Raw genomic sequence first — 23,769 nt, forward strand, 5'->3', positions numbered from 1 at the left:
CAAACCAAGGCATGCAAAAGAACCACAGGAGCCAGGCAGCAGCTGCAGCTGCTGCTGCAGCAGCAGCAGCACAGCCGTCAGCTGGCCATGCTACCTTCAAGCAAGCAAACACACTAGCACTTTAACCCTTCAATGCACCCTCAACCAGCATGTGCCTTCATGACCAAGGCCAGCCACACACATGGCATGGCATGGCATGGCATGGCATGCACGACAGGACAGGACAGGACATCGAAAGTTACGTTACGTTACAACGGACATTACCTACCGCAGCACAGTTCAGTTACGTTACCTTACGTTACATGTCGCGACCAAGACGCCGCGCACTCACTCGCCTGCAGAAGCAACGAGCTGGGAGGAAAGAAAGGAAGGAAGCAACCGACCGACCAACCGACCGACCCTGGACTGCTGCCGCTGCTCCCCAGGTCGCTCGGCCCTTCCTCGGCTCGTTGCTCTGCTCGTTGCTCGGCTTTGCTTGGGTTCTGCTTTTGGTCACAAATAAGAGAGGTGCACCGGTCCTGGAGGTACTGCAATACCAGGTCAATGCGTGGAGTGGACAGAGCAAGCTCTTCTTCCATCTCCCTGTTCTAAAAATCCATTTAATATATGGTCCCCAGATAGGGGACGTATCAGATATTAAACTGATAAGAACAGATACTACACTTGATCTTAGCCAAAAGGCCGAGAAGCGATAACCCGAACTGGGCGCCGGGCCCGGCCCGGGCCCGCCACCCTCACTCCGCACAGTCGCAGCGAGCTGCCATGCGCGCCCGGGCCCCTGGGCCATCCGCCCGCTGCACACCCACCACCCCCACCCCCCAGGGCACTCCCTCTGCGGATCCCCGCGCCGGACTGCAGCCCTGCGCCGGCAACCACAGCTGGAAGGGACGGCCTGCACCACCCCTGCGTCCAAGCCCAGCACCCCTGGCTCGCACACTCTCCTCTCTCTTTCTTTCCCTCCCTCCGCCTGCCTGTCTATCTATCTCAACGAGGCCCGCCGGGATCGAGGCGGCGCGGCCTGAAACATTTGCATGGGTCCGCCCCCAAGGGGGGATCGGGGGCCCCCCCGCTTCGCACCTCCGCCTCCCGCTCAACGAGATCAGCTGCTGCGGCTCCGTCCCGCTGATTGACTGGACCCACCTAAGCACCTGACAGACGTAGCAGGCCTTACTGTAATCTCATCTAATCCTCTTAAGCGCTGCCTGCCGGCTGCTGCTGCTGCTGCTGTGAACAACACTCACTCGCTCACTCTCTTGTCCTCGTCCTCGTCAGCCACCCAGCACAGTGCTGGCTCACTGGCTCCAAAGCCACCATCAGAGGGAGACACAAACCAAGGCATGCAAAAGAACCACAGGAGCCAGGCAGCAGCTGCAGCTGCTGCTGCAGCAGCAGCAGCACAGCCGTCAGCTGGCCATGCTACCTTCAAGCAAGCAAACACACTAGCACTTTAACCCTTCAATGCACCCTCAACCAGCATGTGCCTTCATGACCAAGGCCAGCCACACACATGGCATGGCATGGCATGGCATGGCATGGCACGACAGGACAGGACAGGACATCGAAAGTTACGTTACGTTACAACGGACATTACCTACCGCAGCACAGTTCAGTTACGTTACCTTACGTTACATGTCGCGACCAAGACGCCGCGCACTCACTCGCCTGCAGAAGCAACGAGCTGGGAGGAAAGAAAGGAAGGAAGCAACCGACCGACCAACCGACCGACCCTGGACTGCTGCCGCTGCTCCCCAGGTCGCTCGGCCCTTCCTCGGCTCGTTGCTCTGCTCGTTGCTCGGCTTTGCTTGGGTTCTGCTTTTGGTCACAAATAAGAGAGGTGCACCGGTCCTGGAGGTACTGCAATACCAGGTCAATGCGTGGAGTGGACAGAGCAAGCTCTTCTTCCATCTCCCTGTTCTAAAAATCCATTTAATATATGGTCCCCAGATAGGGGACGTATCAGATATTAAACTGATAAGAACAGATACTACACTTGATCTTAGCCAAAAGGCCGAGAAGCGATAACCCGAACTGGGCGCCGGGCCCGGCCCGGGCCCGCCACCCTCACTCCGCACAGTCGCAGCGAGCTGCCATGCGCGCCCGGGCCCCTGGGCCATCCGCCCGCTGCACACCCACCACCCCCACCCCCCAGGGCACTCCCTCTGCGGATCCCCGCGCCGGACTGCAGCCCTGCGCCGGCAACCACAGCTGGAAGGGACGGCCTGCACCACCCCTGCGTCCAAGCCCAGCACCCCTGGCTCGCACACTCTCCTCTCTCTTTCTTTCCCTCCCTCCGCCTGCCTGTCTATCTATCTCAACGAGGCCCGCCGGGATCGAGGCGGCGCGGCCTGAAACATTTGCATGGGTCCGCCCCCAAGGGGGGATCGGGGGCCCCCCCGCTTCGCACCTCCGCCTCCCGCTCAACGAGATCAGCTGCTGCGGCTCCGTCCCGCTGATTGACTGGACCCACCTAAGCACCTGACAGACGTAGCAGGCCTTACTGTAATCTCATCTAATCCTCTTAAGCGCTGCCTGCCGGCTGCTGCTGCTGCTGCTGTGAACAACACTCACTCGCTCACTCTCTTGTCCTCGTCCTCGTCAGCCACCCAGCACAGTGCTGGCTCACTGGCTCCAAAGCCACCATCAGAGGGAGACACAAACCAAGGCATGCAAAAGAACCACAGGAGCCAGGCAGCAGCTGCAGCTGCTGCTGCAGCAGCAGCAGCACAGCCGTCAGCTGGCCATGCTACCTTCAAGCAAGCAAACACACTAGCACTTTAACCCTTCAATGCACCCTCAACCAGCATGTGCCTTCATGACCAAGGCCAGCCACACACATGGCATGGCATGGCATGGCATGGCATGGCACGACAGGACAGGACAGGACATCGAAAGTTACGTTACGTTACAACGGACATTACCTACCGCAGCACAGTTCAGTTACGTTACCTTACGTTACATGTCGCGACCAAGACGCCGCGCACTCACTCGCCTGCAGAAGCAACGAGCTGGGAGGAAAGAAAGGAAGGAAGCAACCGACCGACCAACCGACCGACCCTGGACTGCTGCCGCTGCTCCCCAGGTCGCTCGGCCCTTCCTCGGCTCGTTGCTCTGCTCGTTGCTCGGCTTTGCTTGGGTTCTGCTTTTGGTCACAAATAAGAGAGGTGCACCGGTCCTGGAGGTACTGCAATACCAGGTCAATGCGTGGAGTGGACAGAGCAAGCTCTTCTTCCATCTCCCTGTTCTAAAAATCCATTTAATATATGGTCCCCAGATAGGGGACGTATCAGATATTAAACTGATAAGAACAGATACTACACTTGATCTTAGCCAAAAGGCCGAGAAGCGATAACCCGAACTGGGCGCCGGGCCCGGCCCGGGCCCGCCACCCTCACTCCGCACAGTCGCAGCGAGCTGCCATGCGCGCCCGGGCCCCTGGGCCATCCGCCCGCTGCACACCCACCACCACCCCCACCCCCCAGGGCACTCCCTCTGCGGATCCCCGCGCCGGACTGCAGCCCTGCGCCGGCAACCACAGCTGGAAGGGACGGCCTGCACCACCCCTGCGTCCAAGCCCAGCACCCCTGGCTCGCACACTCTCCTCTCTCTTTCTTTCCCTCCCTCCGCCTGCCTGTCTATCTATCTCAACGAGGCCCGCCGGGATCGAGGCGGCGCGGCCTGAAACATTTGCATGGGTCCGCCCCCAAGGGGGGATCGGGGGCCCCCCCGCTTCGCACCTCCGCCTCCCGCTCAACGAGATCAGCTGCTGCGGCTCCGTCCCGCTGATTGACTGGACCCACCTAAGCACCTGACAGACGTAGCAGGCCTTACTGTAATCTCATCTAATCCTCTTAAGCGCTGCCTGCCGGCTGCTGCTGCTGCTGCTGTGAACAACACTCACTCGCTCACTCTCTTGTCCTCGTCCTCGTCAGCCACCCAGCACAGTGCTGGCTCACTGGCTCCAAAGCCACCATCAGAGGGAGACACAAACCAAGGCATGCAAAAGAACCACAGGAGCCAGGCAGCAGCTGCAGCTGCTGCTGCAGCAGCAGCAGCACAGCCGTCAGCTGGCCATGCTACCTTCAAGCAAGCAAACACACTAGCACTTTAACCCTTCAATGCACCCTCAACCAGCATGTGCCTTCATGACCAAGGCCAGCCACACACATGGCATGGCATGGCATGGCATGGCATGGCACGACAGGACAGGACAGGACATCGAAAGTTACGTTACGTTACAACGGACATTACCTACCGCAGCACAGTTCAGTTACGTTACCTTACGTTACATGTCGCGACCAAGACGCCGCGCACTCACTCGCCTGCAGAAGCAACGAGCTGGGAGGAAAGAAAGGAAGGAAGCAACCGACCGACCAACCGACCGACCCTGGACTGCTGCCGCTGCTCCCCAGGTCGCTCGGCCCTTCCTCGGCTCGTTGCTCTGCTCGTTGCTCGGCTTTGCTTGGGTTCTGCTTTTGGTCACAAATAAGAGAGGTGCACCGGTCCTGGAGGTACTGCAATACCAGGTCAATGCGTGGAGTGGACAGAGCAAGCTCTTCTTCCATCTCCCTGTTCTAAAAATCCATTTAATATATGGTCCCCAGATAGGGGACGTATCAGATATTAAACTGATAAGAACAGATACTACACTTGATCTTAGCCAAAAGGCCGAGAAGCGATAACCCGAACTGGGCGCCGGGCCCGGCCCGGGCCCGCCACCCTCACTCCGCACAGTCGCAGCGAGCTGCCATGCGCGCCCGGGCCCCTGGGCCATCCGCCCGCTGCACACCCACCACCCCCACCCCCCAGGGCACTCCCTCTGCGGATCCCCGCGCCGGACTGCAGCCCTGCGCCGGCAACCACAGCTGGAAGGGACGGCCTGCACCACCCCTGCGTCCAAGCCCAGCACCCCTGGCTCGCACACTCTCCTCTCTCTTTCTTTCCCTCCCTCCGCCTGCCTGTCTATCTATCTCAACGAGGCCCGCCGGGATCGAGGCGGCGCGGCCTGAAACATTTGCATGGGTCCGCCCCCAAGGGGGGATCGGGGGCCCCCCCGCTTCGCACCTCCGCCTCCCGCTCAACGAGATCAGCTGCTGCGGCTCCGTCCCGCTGATTGACTGGACCCACCTAAGCACCTGACAGACGTAGCAGGCCTTACTGTAATCTCATCTAATCCTCTTAAGCGCTGCCTGCCGGCTGCTGCTGCTGCTGCTGTGAACAACACTCACTCGCTCACTCTCTTGTCCTCGTCCTCGTCAGCCACCCAGCACAGTGCTGGCTCACTGGCTCCAAAGCCACCATCAGAGGGAGACACAAACCAAGGCATGCAAAAGAACCACAGGAGCCAGGCAGCAGCTGCAGCTGCTGCTGCAGCAGCAGCAGCACAGCCGTCAGCTGGCCATGCTACCTTCAAGCAAGCAAACACACTAGCACTTTAACCCTTCAATGCACCCTCAACCAGCATGTGCCTTCATGACCAAGGCCAGCCACACACATGGCATGGCATGGCATGGCATGGCATGGCACGACAGGACAGGACAGGACATCGAAAGTTACGTTACGTTACAACGGACATTACCTACCGCAGCACAGTTCAGTTACGTTACCTTACGTTACATGTCGCGACCAAGACGCCGCGCACTCACTCGCCTGCAGAAGCAACGAGCTGGGAGGAAAGAAAGGAAGGAAGCAACCGACCGACCAACCGACCGACCCTGGACTGCTGCCGCTGCTCCCCAGGTCGCTCGGCCCTTCCTCGGCTCGTTGCTCTGCTCGTTGCTCGGCTTTGCTTGGGTTCTGCTTTTGGTCACAAATAAGAGAGGTGCACCGGTCCTGGAGGTACTGCAATACCAGGTCAATGCGTGGAGTGGACAGAGCAAGCTCTTCTTCCATCTCCCTGTTCTAAAAATCCATTTAATATATGGTCCCCAGATAGGGGACGTATCAGATATTAAACTGATAAGAACAGATACTACACTTGATCTTAGCCAAAAGGCCGAGAAGCGATAACCCGAACTGGGCGCCGGGCCCGGCCCGGGCCCGCCACCCTCACTCCGCACAGTCGCAGCGAGCTGCCATGCGCGCCCGGGCCCCTGGGCCATCCGCCCGCTGCACACCCACCACCCCCACCCCCCAGGGCACTCCCTCTGCGGATCCCCGCGCCGGACTGCAGCCCTGCGCCGGCAACCACAGCTGGAAGGGACGGCCTGCACCACCCCTGCGTCCAAGCCCAGCACCCCTGGCTCGCACACTCTCCTCTCTCTTTCTTTCCCTCCCTCCGCCTGCCTGTCTATCTATCTCAACGAGGCCCGCCGGGATCGAGGCGGCGCGGCCTGAAACATTTGCATGGGTCCGCCCCCAAGGGGGGATCGGGGGCCCCCCCGCTTCGCACCTCCGCCTCCCGCTCAACGAGATCAGCTGCTGCGGCTCCGTCCCGCTGATTGACTGGACCCACCTAAGCACCTGACAGACGTAGCAGGCCTTACTGTAATCTCATCTAATCCTCTTAAGCGCTGCCTGCCGGCTGCTGCTGCTGCTGCTGTGAACAACACTCACTCGCTCACTCTCTTGTCCTCGTCCTCGTCAGCCACCCAGCACAGTGCTGGCTCACTGGCTCCAAAGCCACCATCAGAGGGAGACACAAACCAAGGCATGCAAAAGAACCACAGGAGCCAGGCAGCAGCTGCAGCTGCTGCTGCAGCAGCAGCAGCACAGCCGTCAGCTGGCCATGCTACCTTCAAGCAAGCAAACACACTAGCACTTTAACCCTTCAATGCACCCTCAACCAGCATGTGCCTTCATGACCAAGGCCAGCCACACACATGGCATGGCATGGCATGGCATGGCATGGCACGACAGGACAGGACAGGACATCGAAAGTTACGTTACGTTACAACGGACATTACCTACCGCAGCACAGTTCAGTTACGTTACCTTACGTTACATGTCGCGACCAAGACGCCGCGCACTCACTCGCCTGCAGAAGCAACGAGCTGGGAGGAAAGAAAGGAAGGAAGCAACCGACCGACCAACCGACCGACCCTGGACTGCTGCCGCTGCTCCCCAGGTCGCTCGGCCCTTCCTCGGCTCGTTGCTCTGCTCGTTGCTCGGCTTTGCTTGGGTTCTGCTTTTGGTCACAAATAAGAGAGGTGCACCGGTCCTGGAGGTACTGCAATACCAGGTCAATGCGTGGAGTGGACAGAGCAAGCTCTTCTTCCATCTCCCTGTTCTAAAAATCCATTTAATATATGGTCCCCAGATAGGGGACGTATCAGATATTAAACTGATAAGAACAGATACTACACTTGATCTTAGCCAAAAGGCCGAGAAGCGATAACCCGAACTGGGCGCCGGGCCCGGCCCGGGCCCGCCACCCTCACTCCGCACAGTCGCAGCGAGCTGCCATGCGCGCCCGGGCCCCTGGGCCATCCGCCCGCTGCACACCCACCACCCCCACCCCCCAGGGCACTCCCTCTGCGGATCCCCGCGCCGGACTGCAGCCCTGCGCCGGCAACCACAGCTGGAAGGGACGGCCTGCACCACCCCTGCGTCCAAGCCCAGCACCCCTGGCTCGCACACTCTCCTCTCTCTTTCTTTCCCTCCCTCCGCCTGCCTGTCTATCTATCTCAACGAGGCCCGCCGGGATCGAGGCGGCGCGGCCTGAAACATTTGCATGGGTCCGCCCCCAAGGGGGGATCGGGGGCCCCCCCGCTTCGCACCTCCGCCTCCCGCTCAACGAGATCAGCTGCTGCGGCTCCGTCCCGCTGATTGACTGGACCCACCTAAGCACCTGACAGACGTAGCAGGCCTTACTGTAATCTCATCTAATCCTCTTAAGCGCTGCCTGCCGGCTGCTGCTGCTGCTGCTGTGAACAACACTCACTCGCTCACTCTCTTGTCCTCGTCCTCGTCAGCCACCCAGCACAGTGCTGGCTCACTGGCTCCAAAGCCACCATCAGAGGGAGACACAAACCAAGGCATGCAAAAGAACCACAGGAGCCAGGCAGCAGCTGCAGCTGCTGCTGCAGCAGCAGCAGCACAGCCGTCAGCTGGCCATGCTACCTTCAAGCAAGCAAACACACTAGCACTTTAACCCTTCAATGCACCCTCAACCAGCATGTGCCTTCATGACCAAGGCCAGCCACACACATGGCATGGCATGGCATGGCATGGCATGGCACGACAGGACAGGACAGGACATCGAAAGTTACGTTACGTTACAACGGACATTACCTACCGCAGCACAGTTCAGTTACGTTACCTTACGTTACATGTCGCGACCAAGACGCCGCGCACTCACTCGCCTGCAGAAGCAACGAGCTGGGAGGAAAGAAAGGAAGGAAGCAACCGACCGACCAACCGACCGACCCTGGACTGCTGCCGCTGCTCCCCAGGTCGCTCGGCCCTTCCTCGGCTCGTTGCTCTGCTCGTTGCTCGGCTTTGCTTGGGTTCTGCTTTTGGTCACAAATAAGAGAGGTGCACCGGTCCTGGAGGTACTGCAATACCAGGTCAATGCGTGGAGTGGACAGAGCAAGCTCTTCTTCCATCTCCCTGTTCTAAAAATCCATTTAATATATGGTCCCCAGATAGGGGACGTATCAGATATTAAACTGATAAGAACAGATACTACACTTGATCTTAGCCAAAAGGCCGAGAAGCGATAACCCGAACTGGGCGCCGGGCCCGGCCCGGGCCCGCCACCCTCACTCCGCACAGTCGCAGCGAGCTGCCATGCGCGCCCGGGCCCCTGGGCCATCCGCCCGCTGCACACCCACCACCCCCACCCCCCAGGGCACTCCCTCTGCGGATCCCCGCGCCGGACTGCAGCCCTGCGCCGGCAACCACAGCTGGAAGGGACGGCCTGCACCACCCCTGCGTCCAAGCCCAGCACCCCTGGCTCGCACACTCTCCTCTCTCTTTCTTTCCCTCCCTCCGCCTGCCTGTCTATCTATCTCAACGAGGCCCGCCGGGATCGAGGCGGCGCGGCCTGAAACATTTGCATGGGTCCGCCCCCAAGGGGGGATCGGGGGCCCCCCCGCTTCGCACCTCCGCCTCCCGCTCAACGAGATCAGCTGCTGCGGCTCCGTCCCGCTGATTGACTGGACCCACCTAAGCACCTGACAGACGTAGCAGGCCTTACTGTAATCTCATCTAATCCTCTTAAGCGCTGCCTGCCGGCTGCTGCTGCTGCTGCTGTGAACAACACTCACTCGCTCACTCTCTTGTCCTCGTCCTCGTCAGCCACCCAGCACAGTGCTGGCTCACTGGCTCCAAAGCCACCATCAGAGGGAGACACAAACCAAGGCATGCAAAAGAACCACAGGAGCCAGGCAGCAGCTGCAGCTGCTGCTGCAGCAGCAGCAGCACAGCCGTCAGCTGGCCATGCTACCTTCAAGCAAGCAAACACACTAGCACTTTAACCCTTCAATGCACCCTCAACCAGCATGTGCCTTCATGACCAAGGCCAGCCACACACATGGCATGGCATGGCATGGCATGGCATGGCACGACAGGACAGGACAGGACATCGAAAGTTACGTTACGTTACAACGGACATTACCTACCGCAGCACAGTTCAGTTACGTTACCTTACGTTACATGTCGCGACCAAGACGCCGCGCACTCACTCGCCTGCAGAAGCAACGAGCTGGGAGGAAAGAAAGGAAGGAAGCAACCGACCGACCAACCGACCGACCCTGGACTGCTGCCGCTGCTCCCCAGGTCGCTCGGCCCTTCCTCGGCTCGTTGCTCTGCTCGTTGCTCGGCTTTGCTTGGGTTCTGCTTTTGGTCACAAATAAGAGAGGTGCACCGGTCCTGGAGGTACTGCAATACCAGGTCAATGCGTGGAGTGGACAGAGCAAGCTCTTCTTCCATCTCCCTGTTCTAAAAATCCATTTAATATATGGTCCCCAGATAGGGGACGTATCAGATATTAAACTGATAAGAACAGATACTACACTTGATCTTAGCCAAAAGGCCGAGAAGCGATAACCCGAACTGGGCGCCGGGCCCGGCCCGGGCCCGCCACCCTCACTCCGCACAGTCGCAGCGAGCTGCCATGCGCGCCCGGGCCCCTGGGCCATCCGCCCGCTGCACACCCACCACCCCCACCCCCCAGGGCACTCCCTCTGCGGATCCCCGCGCCGGACTGCAGCCCTGCGCCGGCAACCACAGCTGGAAGGGACGGCCTGCACCACCCCTGCGTCCAAGCCCAGCACCCCTGGCTCGCACACTCTCCTCTCTCTTTCTTTCCCTCCCTCCGCCTGCCTGTCTATCTATCTCAACGAGGCCCGCCGGGATCGAGGCGGCGCGGCCTGAAACATTTGCATGGGTCCGCCCCCAAGGGGGGATCGGGGGCCCCCCCGCTTCGCACCTCCGCCTCCCGCTCAACGAGATCAGCTGCTGCGGCTCCGTCCCGCTGATTGACTGGACCCACCTAAGCACCTGACAGACGTAGCAGGCCTTACTGTAATCTCATCTAATCCTCTTAAGCGCTGCCTGCCGGCTGCTGCTGCTGCTGCTGTGAACAACACTCACTCGCTCACTCTCTTGTCCTCGTCCTCGTCAGCCACCCAGCACAGTGCTGGCTCACTGGCTCCAAAGCCACCATCAGAGGGAGACACAAACCAAGGCATGCAAAAGAACCACAGGAGCCAGGCAGCAGCTGCAGCTGCTGCTGCAGCAGCAGCAGCACAGCCGTCAGCTGGCCATGCTACCTTCAAGCAAGCAAACACACTAGCACTTTAACCCTTCAATGCACCCTCAACCAGCATGTGCCTTCATGACCAAGGCCAGCCACACACATGGCATGGCATGGCATGGCATGGCATGGCACGACAGGACAGGACAGGACATCGAAAGTTACGTTACGTTACAACGGACATTACCTACCGCAGCACAGTTCAGTTACGTTACCTTACGTTACATGTCGCGACCAAGACGCCGCGCACTCACTCGCCTGCAGAAGCAACGAGCTGGGAGGAAAGAAAGGAAGGAAGCAACCGACCGACCAACCGACCGACCCTGGACTGCTGCCGCTGCTCCCCAGGTCGCTCGGCCCTTCCTCGGCTCGTTGCTCTGCTCGTTGCTCGGCTTTGCTTGGGTTCTGCTTTTGGTCACAAATAAGAGAGGTGCACCGGTCCTGGAGGTACTGCAATACCAGGTCAATGCGTGGAGTGGACAGAGCAAGCTCTTCTTCCATCTCCCTGTTCTAAAAATCCATTTAATATATGGTCCCCAGATAGGGGACGTATCAGATATTAAACTGATAAGAACAGATACTACACTTGATCTTAGCCAAAAGGCCGAGAAGCGATAACCCGAACTGGGCGCCGGGCCCGGCCCGGGCCCGCCACCCTCACTCCGCACAGTCGCAGCGAGCTGCCATGCGCGCCCGGGCCCCTGGGCCATCCGCCCGCTGCACACCCACCACCCCCACCCCCCAGGGCACTCCCTCTGCGGATCCCCGCGCCGGACTGCAGCCCTGCGCCGGCAACCACAGCTGGAAGGGACGGCCTGCACCACCCCTGCGTCCAAGCCCAGCACCCCTGGCTCGCACACTCTCCTCTCTCTTTCTTTCCCTCCCTCCGCCTGCCTGTCTATCTATCTCAACGAGGCCCGCCGGGATCGAGGCGGCGCGGCCTGAAACATTTGCATGGGTCCGCCCCCAAGGGGGGATCGGGGGCCCCCCCGCTTCGCACCTCCGCCTCCCGCTCAACGAGATCAGCTGCTGCGGCTCCGTCCCGCTGATTGACTGGACCCACCTAAGCACCTGACAGACGTAGCAGGCCTTACTGTAATCTCATCTAATCCTCTTAAGCGCTGCCTGCCGCGCTGCTGCTGCTGCTGCTGCTGTGAACAACACTCACTCGCTCACTCTCTTGTCCTCGTCCTCGTCAGCCACCCAGCACAGTGCTGGCTCACTGGCTCCAAAGCCACCATCAGAGGGAGACACAAACCAAGGCATGCAAAAGAACCACAGGAGCCAGGCAGCAGCTGCAGCTGCTGCTGCAGCAGCAGCAGCACAGCCGTCAGCTGGCCATGCTACCTTCAAGCAAGCAAACACACTAGCACTTTAACCCTTCAATGCACCCTCAACCAGCATGTGCCTTCATGACCAAGGCCAGCCACACACATGGCATGGCATGGCATGGCATGGCATGGCACGACAGGACAGGACAGGACATCGAAAGTTACGTTACGTTACAACGGACATTACCTACCGCAGCACAGTTCAGTTACGTTACCTTACGTTACATGTCGCGACCAAGACGCCGCGCACTCACTCGCCTGCAGAAGCAACGAGCTGGGAGGAAAGAAAGGAAGGAAGCAACCGACCGACCAACCGACCGACCCTGGACTGCTGCCGCTGCTCCCCAGGTCGCTCGGCCCTTCCTCGGCTCGTTGCTCTGCTCGTTGCTCGGCTTTGCTTGGGTTCTGCTTTTGGTCACAAATAAGAGAGGTGCACCGGTCCTGGAGGTACTGCAATACCAGGTCAATGCGTGGAGTGGACAGAGCAAGCTCTTCTTCCATCTCCCTGTTCTAAAAATCCATTTAATATATGGTCCCCAGATAGGGGACGTATCAGATATTAAACTGATAAGAACAGATACTACACTTGATCTTAGCCAAAAGGCCGAGAAGCGATAACCCGAACTGGGCGCCGGGCCCGGCCCGGGCCCGCCACCCTCACTCCGCACAGTCGCAGCGAGCTGCCATGCGCGCCCGGGCCCCTGGGCCATCCGCCCGCTGCACACCCACCACCCCCACCCCCCAGGGCACTCCCTCTGCGGATCCCCGCGCCGGACTGCAGCCCTGCGCCGGCAACCACAGCTGGAAGGGACGGCCTGCACCACCCCTGCGTCCAAGCCCAGCACCCCTGGCTCGCACACTCTCCTCTCTCTTTCTTTCCCTCCCTCCGCCTGCCTGTCTATCTATCTCAACGAGGCCCGCCGGGATCGAGGCGGCGCGGCCTGAAACATTTGCATGGGTCCGCCCCCAAGGGGGGATCGGGGGCCCCCCCGCTTCGCACCTCCGCCTCCCGCTCAACGAGATCAGCTGCTGCGGCTCCGTCCCGCTGATTGACTGGACCCACCTAAGCACCTGACAGACGTAGCAGGCCTTACTGTAATCTCATCTAATCCTCTTAAGCGCTGCCTGCCGGCTGCTGCTGCTGCTGCTGTGAACAACACTCACTCGCTCACTCTCTTGTCCTCGTCCTCGTCAGCCACCCAGCACAGTGCTGGCTCACTGGCTCCAAAGCCACCATCAGAGGGAGACACAAACCAAGGCATGCAAAAGAACCACAGGAGCCAGGCAGCAGCTGCAGCTGCTGCTGCAGCAGCAGCAGCACAGCCGTCAGCTGGCCATGCTACCTTCAAGCAAGCAAACACACTAGCACTTTAACCCTTCAATGCACCCTCAACCAGCATGTGCCTTCATGACCAAGGCCAGCCACACACATGGCATGGCATGGCATGGCATGGCATGGCACGACAGGACAGGACAGGACATCGAAAGTTACGTTACGTTACAACGGACATTACCTACCGCAGCACAGTTCAGTTACGTTACCTTACGTTACATGTCGCGACCAAGACGCCGCGCACTCACTCGCCTGCAGAAGCAACGAGCTGGGAGGAAAGAAAGGAAGGAAGCAACCGACCGACCAACCGACCGACCCTGGACTGCTGCCGCTGCTCCCCAGGTCGCTCGGCCCTTCCTCGGCTCGTTGCTCTGCTCGTTGCTCGGCTTTGCTTGGGTTCTGCTTTTGGTCACAAATAAGAGAGGTGCACCGGTCCTGGAGGTACTGCAATACCAGGTCAATGCGTGGAGTGGACAGAGCAAGCTCTTCTTCCATCTCCCTGTTCTAAAAATCCATTTAATATATGGTCCCCAGATAGGGGACGTATCAGATATTAAACTGATAAGAACAGATACTACACTTGATCTTAGCCAAAAGGCCGAGAAGCGATAACCCGAACTGGGCGCCGGGCCCGGCCCGGGCCCGCCACCCTCACTCCGCACAGTCGCAGCGAGCTGCCATGCGCGCCCGGGCCCCTGGGCCATCCGCCCGCTGCACACCCACCACCCCCACCCCCCAGGGCACTCCCTCTGCGGATCCCCGCGCCGGACTGCAGCCCTGCGCCGGCAACCACAGCTGGAAGGGACGGCCTGCACCACCCCTGCGTCCAAGCCCAGCACCCCTGGCTCGCACACTCTCCTCTCTCTTTCTTTCCCTCCCTCCGCCTGCCTGTCTATCTATCTCAACGAGGCCCGCCGGGATCGAGGCGGCGCGGCCTGAAACATTTGCATGGGTCCGCCCCCAAGGGGGGATCGGGGGCCCCCCCGCTTCGCACCTCCGCCTCCCGCTCAACGAGATCAGCTGCTGCGGCTCCGTCCCGCTGATTGACTGGACCCACCTAAGCACCTGACAGACGTAGCAGGCCTTACTGTAATCTCATCTAATCCTCTTAAGCGCTGCCTGCCGGCTGCTGCTGCTGCTGCTGCTGCTGTGAACAACACTCACTCGCTCACTCTCTTGTCCTCGTCCTCGTCAGCCACCCAGCACAGTGCTGGCTCACTGGCTCCAAAGCCACCATCAGAGGGAGACACAAACCAAGGCATGCAAAAGAACCACAGGAGCCAGGCAGCAGCTGCAGCTGCTGCTGCAGCAGCAGCAGCACAGCCGTCAGCTGGCCATGCTACCTTCAAGCAAGCAAACACACTAGCACTTTAACCCTTCAATGCACCCTCAACCAGCATGTGCCTTCATGACCAAGGCCAGCCACACACATGGCATGGCATGGCATGGCATGGCATGGCATGGCACGACAGGACAGGACAGGACATCGAAAGTTACGTTACGTTACAACGGACATTACCTACCGCAGCACAGTTCAGTTACGTTACCTTACGTTACATGTCGCGACCAAGACGCCGCGCACTCACTCGCCTGCAGAAGCAACGAGCTGGGAGGAAAGAAAGGAAGGAAGCAACCGACCGACCAACCGACCGACCCTGGACTGCTGCCGCTGCTCCCCAGGTCGCTCGGCCCTTCCTCGGCTCGTTGCTCTGCTCGTTGCTCGGCTTTGCTTGGGTTCTGCTTTTGGTCACAAATAAGAGAGGTGCACCGGTCCTGGAGGTACTGCAATACCAGGTCAATGCGTGGAGTGGACAGAGCAAGCTCTTCTTCCATCTCCCTGTTCTAAAAATCCATTTAATATATGGTCCCCAGATAGGGGACGTATCAGATATTAAACTGATAAGAACAGATACTACACTTGATCTTAGCCAAAAGGCCGAGAAGCGATAACCCGAACTGGGCGCCGGGCCCGGCCCGGGCCCGCCACCCTCACTCCGCACAGTCGCAGCGAGCTGCCATGCGCGCCCGGGCCCCTGGGCCATCCGCCCGCTGCACACCCACCACCCCCACCCCCCAGGGCACTCCCTCTGCGGATCCCCGCGCCGGACTGCAGCCCTGCGCCGGCAACCACAGCTGGAAGGGACGGCCTGCACCACCCCTGCGTCCAAGCCCAGCACCCCTGGCTCGCACACTCTCCTCTCTCTTTCTTTCCCTCCCTCCGCCTGCCTGTCTATCTATCTCAACGAGGCCCGCCGGGATCGAGGCGGCGCGGCCTGAAACATTTGCATGGGTCCGCCCCCAAGGGGGGATCGGGGGCCCCCCCGCTTCGCACCTCCGCCTCCCGCTCAACGAGATCAGCTGCTGCGGCTCCGTCCCGCTGATTGACTGGACCCACCTAAGCACCTGACAGACGTAGCAGGCCTTACTGTAATCTCATCTAATCCTCTTAAGCGCTGCCTGCCGGCTGCTGCTGCTGCTGCTGCTGCTGTGAACAACACTCACTCGCTCACTCTCTTGTCCTCGTCCTCGTCAGCCACCCAGCACAGTGCTGGCTCACTGGCTCCAAAGCCACCATCAGAGGGAGACACAAACCAAGGCATGCAAAAGAACCACAGGAGCCAGGCAGCAGCTGCAGCTGCTGCTGCAGCAGCAGCAGCACAGCCGTCAGCTGGCCATGCTACCTTCAAGCAAGCAAACACACTAGCACTTTAACCCTTCAATGCACCCTCAACCAGCATGTGCCTTCATGACCAAGGCCAGCCACACACATGGCATGGCATGGCATGGCATGGCATGGCATGGCACGACAGGACAGGACAGGACATCGAAAGTTACGTTACGTTACAACGGACATTACCTACCGCAGCACAGTTCAGTTACGTTACCTTACGTTACATGTCGCGACCAAGACGCCGCGCACTCACTCGCCTGCAGAAGCAACGAGCTGGGAGGAAAGAAAGGAAGGAAGCAACCGACCGACCAACCGACCGACCCTGGACTGCTGCCGCTGCTCCCCAGGTCGCTCGGCCCTTCCTCGGCTCGTTGCTCTGCTCGTTGCTCGGCTTTGCTTGGGTTCTGCTTTTGGTCACAAATAAGAGAGGTGCACCGGTCCTGGAGGTACTGCAATACCAGGTCAATGCGTGGAGTGGACAGAGCAAGCTCTTCTTCCATCTCCCTGTTCTAAAAATCCATTTAATATATGGTCCCCAGATAGGGGACGTATCAGATATTAAACTGATAAGAACAGATACTACACTTGATCTTAGCCAAAAGGCCGAGAAGCGATAACCCGAACTGGGCGCCGGGCCCGGCCCGGGCCCGCCACCCTCACTCCGCACAGTCGCAGCGAGCTGCCATGCGCGCCCGGGCCCCTGGGCCATCCGCCCGCTGCACACCCACCACCCCCACCCCCCAGGGCACTCCCTCTGCGGATCCCCGCGCCGGACTGCAGCCCTGCGCCGGCAACCACAGCTGGAAGGGACGGCCTGCACCACCCCTGCGTCCAAGCCCAGCACCCCTGGCTCGCACACTCTCCTCTCTCTTTCTTTCCCTCCCTCCGCCTGCCTGTCTATCTATCTCAACGAGGCCCGCCGGGATCGAGGCGGCGCGGCCTGAAACATTTGCATGGGTCCGCCCCCAAGGGGGGATCGGGGGCCCCCCCGCTTCGCACCTCCGCCTCCCGCTCAACGAGATCAGCTGCTGCGGCTCCGTCCCGCTGATTGACTGGACCCACCTAAGCACCTGACAGACGTAGCAGGCCTTACTGTAATCTCATCTAATCCTCTTAAGCGCTGCCTGCCGGCTGCTGCTGCTGCTGCTGCTGCTGTGAACAACACTCACTCGCTCACTCTCTTGTCCTCGTCCTCGTCAGCCACCCAGCACAGTGCTGGCTCACTGGCTCCAAAGCCACCATCAGAGGGAGACACAAACCAAGGCATGCAAAAGAACCACAGGAGCCAGGCAGCAGCTGCAGCTGCTGCTGCAGCAGCAGCAGCACAGCCGTCAGCTGGCCATGCTACCTTCAAGCAAGCAAACACACTAGCACTTTAACCCTTCAATGCACCCTCAACCAGCATGTGCCTTCATGACCAAGGCCAGCCACACACATGGCATGGCATGGCATGGCATGGCATGGCATGGCACGACAGGACAGGACAGGACATCGAAAGTTACGTTACGTTACAACGGACATTACCTACCGCAGCACAGTTCAGTTACGTTACCTTACGTTACATGTCGCGACCAAGACGCCGCGCACTCACTCGCCTGCAGAAGCAACGAGCTGGGAGGAAAGAAAGGAAGGAAGCAACCGACCGACCAACCGACCGACCCTGGACTGCTGCCGCTGCTCCCCAGGTCGCTCGGCCCTTCCTCGGCTCGTTGCTCTGCTCGTTGCTCGGCTTTGCTTGGGTTCTGCTTTTGGTCACAAATAAGAGAGGTGCACCGGTCCTGGAGGTACTGCAATACCAGGTCAATGCGTGGAGTGGACAGAGCAAGCTCTTCTTCCATCTCCCTGTTCTAAAAATCCATTTAATATATGGTCCCCAGATAGGGGACGTATCAGATATTAAACTGATAAGAACAGATACTACACTTGATCTTAGCCAAAAGGCCGAGAAGCGATAACCCGAACTGGGCGCCGGGCCCGGCCCGGGCCCGCCACCCTCACTCCGCACAGTCGCAGCGAGCTGCCATGCGCGCCCGGGCCCCTGGGCCATCCGCCCGCTGCACACCCACCACCCCCACCCCCCAGGGCACTCCCTCTGCGGATCCCCGCGCCGGACTGCAGCCCTGCGCCGGCAACCACAGCTGGAAGGGACGGCCTGCACCACCCCTGCGTCCAAGCCCAGCACCCCTGGCTCGCACACTCTCCTCTCTCTTTCTTTCCCTCCCTCCGCCTGCCTGTCTATCTATCTCAACGAGGCCCGCCGGGATCGAGGCGGCGCGGCCTGAAACATTTGCATGGGTCCGCCCCCAAGGGGGGATCGGGGGCCCCCCCGCTTCGCACCTCCGCCTCCCGCTCAACGAGATCAGCTGCTGCGGCTCCGTCCCGCTGATTGACTGGACCCACCTAAGCACCTGACAGACGTAGCAGGCCTTACTGTAATCTCATCTAATCCTCTTAAGCGCTGCCTGCCGGCTGCTGCTGCTGCTGCTGCTGCTGTGAACAACACTCACTCGCTCACTCTCTTGTCCTCGTCCTCGTCAGCCACCCAGCACAGTGCTGGCTCACTGGCTCCAAAGCCACCATCAGAGGGAGACACAAACCAAGGCATGCAAAAGAACCACAGGAGCCAGGCAGCAGCTGCAGCTGCTGCTGCAGCAGCAGCAGCACAGCCGTCAGCTGGCCATGCTACCTTCAAGCAAGCAAACACACTAGCACTTTAACCCTTCAATGCACCCTCAACCAGCATGTGCCTTCATGACCAAGGCCAGCCACACACATGGCATGGCATGGCATGGCATGGCATGGCATGGCACGACAGGACAGGACAGGACATCGAAAGTTACGTTACGTTACAACGGACATTACCTACCGCAGCACAGTTCAGTTACGTTACCTTACGTTACATGTCGCGACCAAGACGCCGCGCACTCACTCGCCTGCAGAAGCAACGAGCTGGGAGGAAAGAAAGGAAGGAAGCAACCGACCGACCAACCGACCGACCCTGGACTGCTGCCGCTGCTCCCCAGGTCGCTCGGCCCTTCCTCGGCTCGTTGCTCTGCTCGTTGCTCGGCTTTGCTTGGGTTCTGCTTTTGGTCACAAATAAGAGAGGTGCACCGGTCCTGGAGGTACTGCAATACCAGGTCAATGCGTGGAGTGGACAGAGCAAGCTCTTCTTCCATCTCCCTGTTCTAAAAATCCATTTAATATATGGTCCCCAGATAGGGGACGTATCAGATATTAAACTGATAAGAACAGATACTACACTTGATCTTAGCGGCGGCGACGACGACGACGTTCTCAAAAGAAAAGTTACAGTAACATTTTAAAACAACAATATCTTTTCATTTAATAATTTAGGCTATAATGCCATGTATTTTTTGTGTTTTCCAATTCTAGTTTAGTATGTGCCTTTTGATTTGTTTTCAGTTATTGTGACTATTAGTAAACTTTAAATTACATTTCAAATTTGTTAAATTATATTTGATTTTTTATTTAATGTCTTCAATTTTCTCAGAGCATCGTTTTCTCTGTCTTTCATGTAAAGATTGTGAAAGAACCCAAAGATTATAAATTCGGTTTAGCTATAATTTTGAATAATTTAAATTAGATTCATCATGTCTTGTTGAAAATACTTATTTGATTTTTAAGTCTTCAAAGTTTATTGTTAATTTCAATTAAAAAAAAAAGAGTAAAACTGTTCTTATTAAATGTAATAAAAATTTCAATTAAAACTATAAAGTCACACACTATTATCATATCTTCAATAAATTATATGACCAACTGATTATAATTTAGAATGTAGTCTCCTCCACAAAGAAGAGTTATTTCCAAATTATCATAATTTCTTCACTTACAGCTTAGTGATTATTATTATTAAATATCTTTTATCATATCATTACTTTGGTTTATAAATAAGTTTTCATTAATATTTCAATACATAACATTTTTTAAGTATCAGAAATTATGAAAAACAATTATAAGCACAAGAGTATTTTAAGAAAAATTATTCACAGAGATAGCTATTACACATAAGGAAAAACTACATTATAAATAAGTTCATAAAACAATAATGTGCCATTTCCAATTACAACCTTCAGGATTTAGCTACATATATAATGCATTATTTAAATGCAAGATAGAAACATAGCAAGTTAAAGCAGATTAGAACCATCAGGCCCATCCAGTCCATCCAACCTGTAAGTACTTTTTTTTGAGTACCTGACCTTATCCTATATCTAGCTTGACCTTATGCCTATACCATGCTTGCTTAAATGTCTTCACTATATTAACATCAACCACTTCTACTAGAAGGTTATTCAATGTGTCCACTACGCTTTTCGTAAAATAATATTGATTATTTTTTTAGTAATAAATGATGTTAACTATAAAGCTATGCCACTCTAACTTATGACTATGTCCTCTTGCTGTGGTAGTATTTCTTCTTTGAAATAAACTCTCTTCTTTTATCTTGTTGATTAAATTTTAAAACATATCTACATCCTTCAAGAGATACGGTCTCCATTACTGTACACAATACTCCAAATGAGGTCTCACCAGTGATCTGTACTATCGCATGAGCACTTCCCTCTTTCTACTGCGAATACCACTCGCTACACAACCAAGCATTCTGCTAGCATTACCTGCTGCTCTACTGCATCATCTACCTACCTTTAAATCATCACAAATAATTACCGCTAAATCCCTTTCCTCACACGTTGAGGTTAGAAGGCATCAAATATTATATACTCTGTCCTTGGGTTTCTATGCCCTAGATGCATTACTATGAATGTATTAAATGCCAGTTGCCACAGCTCTGAGCAGTTTATCAGTTTATCAAAATCATTTCCCATTTGGCTTATTCCTCCAGGAACATCAACCCTGTTGCATATTTTGGCATTGGAATCTGATATCAGAGATTGCAGTTTGTTTATAAGTCTTCTATGTGGCACAGTGTCAAAGGCCTTACTGAAATCCAGATACGCAATGTCTACTGAACCAACTTCATCAATAACTTTTGTCAACCAATCAAAAATAAAAACATAACATTTGTTTAGCATGATCTTCCTGAGGTTGTTTTTAATCTTGAAACCCAAGAGACTTCAGATGTTAAACAAGCATGTCCTTTTAAACATAGTTTAAAAAATAAATAAAAAAGAACCCAAAATCTCACGTGAAATAGAACAAATGAATACTCCCCTCAATGTAAGCAGCTTCCAAACAAACACTCTTACTCAGGGTGCTGTTTGGCTTTAAACATAGTTTCAAATAATTTCACCACTAATGATAAAAGACTTACTGGCCTGTAGTTACCCAACTCATCCCTAATGCCTTTCTTGTAAACTGGCACAACATTCACTAATTTCCAATCCCAAAAACAACTCCCATTACCAATAATTTAATAAAAATATCTATTAATGATTTTGCTTGTACACCACGAAGCTCTTTTAATAACTAGGGGTATATCCCATCAGGCAACATCAACTTAGTTGTCTTTACCTTAGACAACTGAAGTAGAACCTACACACATATTTGAAATACCTCAGTGCGTTTTCCTAAACAGCATGGCAAATAGGGGTATAAGGCATTTCTAGAGCCAGAGTGGTATATAGGGGGTTAAAAGGCATATCATGGGGCAGAGTGGCATATAGGGGGTTAAAAGTCATATAACAAGGCAGAGTGGCATATAGGAGGCTATAAGGCATATCAGCAGTGTTCCCTCTAAGCTGTGCGCTTGTGTGCGCGCACATAGCTTTTTTAGAGAGCGCACACGTCCAAAAATTGTGCGCACAACAAGTTTTTCCCCAAAAAAGAAAAAAAAATAACATTTTTTTAAAAAACTTTATGCAGCGGGGATATTGTGCGCACAAAATTTAGATGGAACATTGCATATCAGGGAGGAAGAGTGGCATAGATGGGGACATAAGGCATTTTTGGGGGCAGAGTAGCAAGCCTTGGAGCAGATGTTCATAACTGGAGGGGCAGGTTGCCTAATAAAAGGAAATAAAAACAAAAATATATTTTTCTCAATCGCCTTTTCTTAAATATGAATTAATTATGAAATAAACATTTCTTACAAGAATATTGTGAAGAATTATGTGATCAGTGTTTTGTTCCACTGAATAAAATGGAACTTTTTCCATCTCAAAATTTTTGCTGTAGCAAATGTTTTGACTCCTTTACGTCTAATATATTTCATTTATTAGGGCCTTTTATCAATTTTCCTTTCTGCCATTTTAATACAAATAATGTGATAAAAATAACACTAATGCTTCAATCACTTTCTGTATTACCTTCCCTTTCTATAGCGTCTAGCCCAGTATTTATTCCCTCCCATTACTAGTTTTAAATTTCCTCCAACCACCTAGCCATTCTCTTCTCAAGCACATTGGACCCTGTTGCATTTAGGTGCAATCCATTACGAATATAGAGATCATACCACAAACCAAAATCAGCACAGTGCTCTAAACATTCAAAGCCCTCCTCCTTACATCAAGACTTTCTGGTGTAGCACAGGACACAGGTAATATCTCTGAGAATACTACATTGGAGTTCCTTTTTTTAATCTTACTACCTTAAATTAGCTCCATCTTCATTTCACTATGTCATTGCTGCCAATGTGCACGAAGAGAGCTGGATCCTCACCAGCCCCTCTATACACTATGTGTGCAACTCCTGGGAACCCGTGAAACAACAAACCATTTGGTTTCTGCCTGGGCTTCCCTTCCTTGAGAATCTCAAGCACACTTGATGAACTGCTCTACCAGTTGTTGAGTCTGCCTACCCAACATGCTGACTTAAATGGGCAAAGTTGTTGGGATGGACAAACTCTGGCCTGGTTTCCCTCTTCCCTCCCGCGCTGCAAACATATCTTACTGTCACCAAGCTATGTGCCTGACTCCCTTATGACTGATCTCCTCCCTCTTGCTAGGGGCAACATCTAAATTCTGGTCAGTGAGCAAGAGACTGCTCTCAGTGTTTCAAAGTGCCTCTTCAGAGCACCAACCTCACCTTCCAGAGAGACCAATTGTTCACACTTGCCACAGCGGACCCAGCAAATGCTGTTCCAAGCATGCATACATCTAGCATGATACGAACTCCAAGCTTGCTCATACTTTAGGAAGGGACGTAAACACTTACAGAATTTAAACAATATCTGGATTACCTTCACTGGTATGTTGAGACAATTGCATAATATACCATATGAATCACTTCGCCTTTTTTATAATACCAGCTTATCTTTTTTCATATATACATTGTACACCAACATATCATATCTAAGGTGGGTACTTTTAGGTAAATAAACTTAGAAATTGAATAGAGGCTGATGCAGAACCAGTCACACTAAATGTTAACAGATGGCATAGCTTTCAAAAAGGTTTTTAGAATTAAAAAAAAAATGATAGATTATTAATAACTAAAAACTATATTTCAAAGTTGGCTTTCAAAACAGATTTTAAGCACTTTTTTCAGATAATGAAACTACAATAAAATATGGTTATATAAATCAGGTACAAGATCTGGAAAGCAATTTCTAAGCAACAGCTGGTAAAATGTGAGCATTAAATATAAGGTCTCACACAAATAACACATCACTTTGGTATATTACAAATGCATCTCTAAAGACAAATTAGCTAGGTATCATAATTAAAAAATATTTAATAAATAAAAAAAATGTACAAGATAATATGCAACATACAGGTCGCACTTTAAATTAGTATATAAAAATATAGCTGACTTAAAT

At 54.9% G+C, this 23,769-nt stretch overlaps 15 non-coding genes across 15 annotated transcripts; all 15 read right to left on the minus strand.

Annotated features, from left to right (window-relative positions):
* Positions 1–502: 502 nt before the first annotated feature.
* Positions 503–693, minus strand: LOC128466714 (U2 spliceosomal RNA). The gene has a single exon (XR_008345510.1). It is a non-coding gene; the product is annotated as a U2 spliceosomal RNA (small nuclear RNA).
* Positions 694–1,829: 1,136 nt separating this feature from the next.
* Positions 1,830–2,020, minus strand: LOC128466715 (U2 spliceosomal RNA). The gene has a single exon (XR_008345511.1). It is a non-coding gene; the product is annotated as a U2 spliceosomal RNA (small nuclear RNA).
* Positions 2,021–3,156: 1,136 nt separating this feature from the next.
* LOC128466716 (U2 spliceosomal RNA) lies at positions 3,157–3,347 on the minus strand. Its single transcript, XR_008345512.1, has one exon. It is a non-coding gene; the product is annotated as a U2 spliceosomal RNA (small nuclear RNA).
* A 1,139-nt stretch (positions 3,348–4,486) lies between these two features.
* Positions 4,487–4,677, minus strand: LOC128466717 (U2 spliceosomal RNA). Its single transcript, XR_008345513.1, has one exon. It is a non-coding gene; the product is annotated as a U2 spliceosomal RNA (small nuclear RNA).
* A 1,136-nt stretch (positions 4,678–5,813) lies between these two features.
* Positions 5,814–6,004, minus strand: LOC128466718 (U2 spliceosomal RNA). Its single transcript, XR_008345514.1, has one exon. It is a non-coding gene; the product is annotated as a U2 spliceosomal RNA (small nuclear RNA).
* A 1,136-nt stretch (positions 6,005–7,140) lies between these two features.
* On the minus strand, positions 7,141–7,331 carry LOC128466720 (U2 spliceosomal RNA). Its single transcript, XR_008345516.1, has one exon. It is a non-coding gene; the product is annotated as a U2 spliceosomal RNA (small nuclear RNA).
* Positions 7,332–8,467: 1,136 nt separating this feature from the next.
* Positions 8,468–8,658, minus strand: LOC128466721 (U2 spliceosomal RNA). The gene has a single exon (XR_008345517.1). It is a non-coding gene; the product is annotated as a U2 spliceosomal RNA (small nuclear RNA).
* Positions 8,659–9,794: 1,136 nt separating this feature from the next.
* LOC128466722 (U2 spliceosomal RNA) lies at positions 9,795–9,985 on the minus strand. Its single transcript, XR_008345518.1, has one exon. It is a non-coding gene; the product is annotated as a U2 spliceosomal RNA (small nuclear RNA).
* Positions 9,986–11,121: 1,136 nt separating this feature from the next.
* LOC128466723 (U2 spliceosomal RNA) lies at positions 11,122–11,312 on the minus strand. Its single transcript, XR_008345519.1, has one exon. It is a non-coding gene; the product is annotated as a U2 spliceosomal RNA (small nuclear RNA).
* Positions 11,313–12,452: 1,140 nt separating this feature from the next.
* LOC128466724 (U2 spliceosomal RNA) lies at positions 12,453–12,643 on the minus strand. Its single transcript, XR_008345520.1, has one exon. It is a non-coding gene; the product is annotated as a U2 spliceosomal RNA (small nuclear RNA).
* A 1,136-nt stretch (positions 12,644–13,779) lies between these two features.
* On the minus strand, positions 13,780–13,970 carry LOC128466726 (U2 spliceosomal RNA). The gene has a single exon (XR_008345521.1). It is a non-coding gene; the product is annotated as a U2 spliceosomal RNA (small nuclear RNA).
* A 1,147-nt stretch (positions 13,971–15,117) lies between these two features.
* On the minus strand, positions 15,118–15,308 carry LOC128466727 (U2 spliceosomal RNA). The gene has a single exon (XR_008345522.1). It is a non-coding gene; the product is annotated as a U2 spliceosomal RNA (small nuclear RNA).
* Positions 15,309–16,455: 1,147 nt separating this feature from the next.
* On the minus strand, positions 16,456–16,646 carry LOC128466728 (U2 spliceosomal RNA). Its single transcript, XR_008345523.1, has one exon. It is a non-coding gene; the product is annotated as a U2 spliceosomal RNA (small nuclear RNA).
* A 1,147-nt stretch (positions 16,647–17,793) lies between these two features.
* Positions 17,794–17,984, minus strand: LOC128466729 (U2 spliceosomal RNA). The gene has a single exon (XR_008345524.1). It is a non-coding gene; the product is annotated as a U2 spliceosomal RNA (small nuclear RNA).
* Positions 17,985–19,131: 1,147 nt separating this feature from the next.
* LOC128466730 (U2 spliceosomal RNA) lies at positions 19,132–19,318 on the minus strand. Its single transcript, XR_008345525.1, has one exon. It is a non-coding gene; the product is annotated as a U2 spliceosomal RNA (small nuclear RNA).
* Positions 19,319–23,769: the final 4,451 nt, after the last annotated feature.

Source organism: Spea bombifrons, chromosome 9 (assembly GCF_027358695.1).
Source record: "Spea bombifrons isolate aSpeBom1 chromosome 9, aSpeBom1.2.pri, whole genome shotgun sequence".
Lineage (NCBI taxonomy): Eukaryota > Metazoa > Chordata > Amphibia > Anura > Pelobatidae > Spea > Spea bombifrons.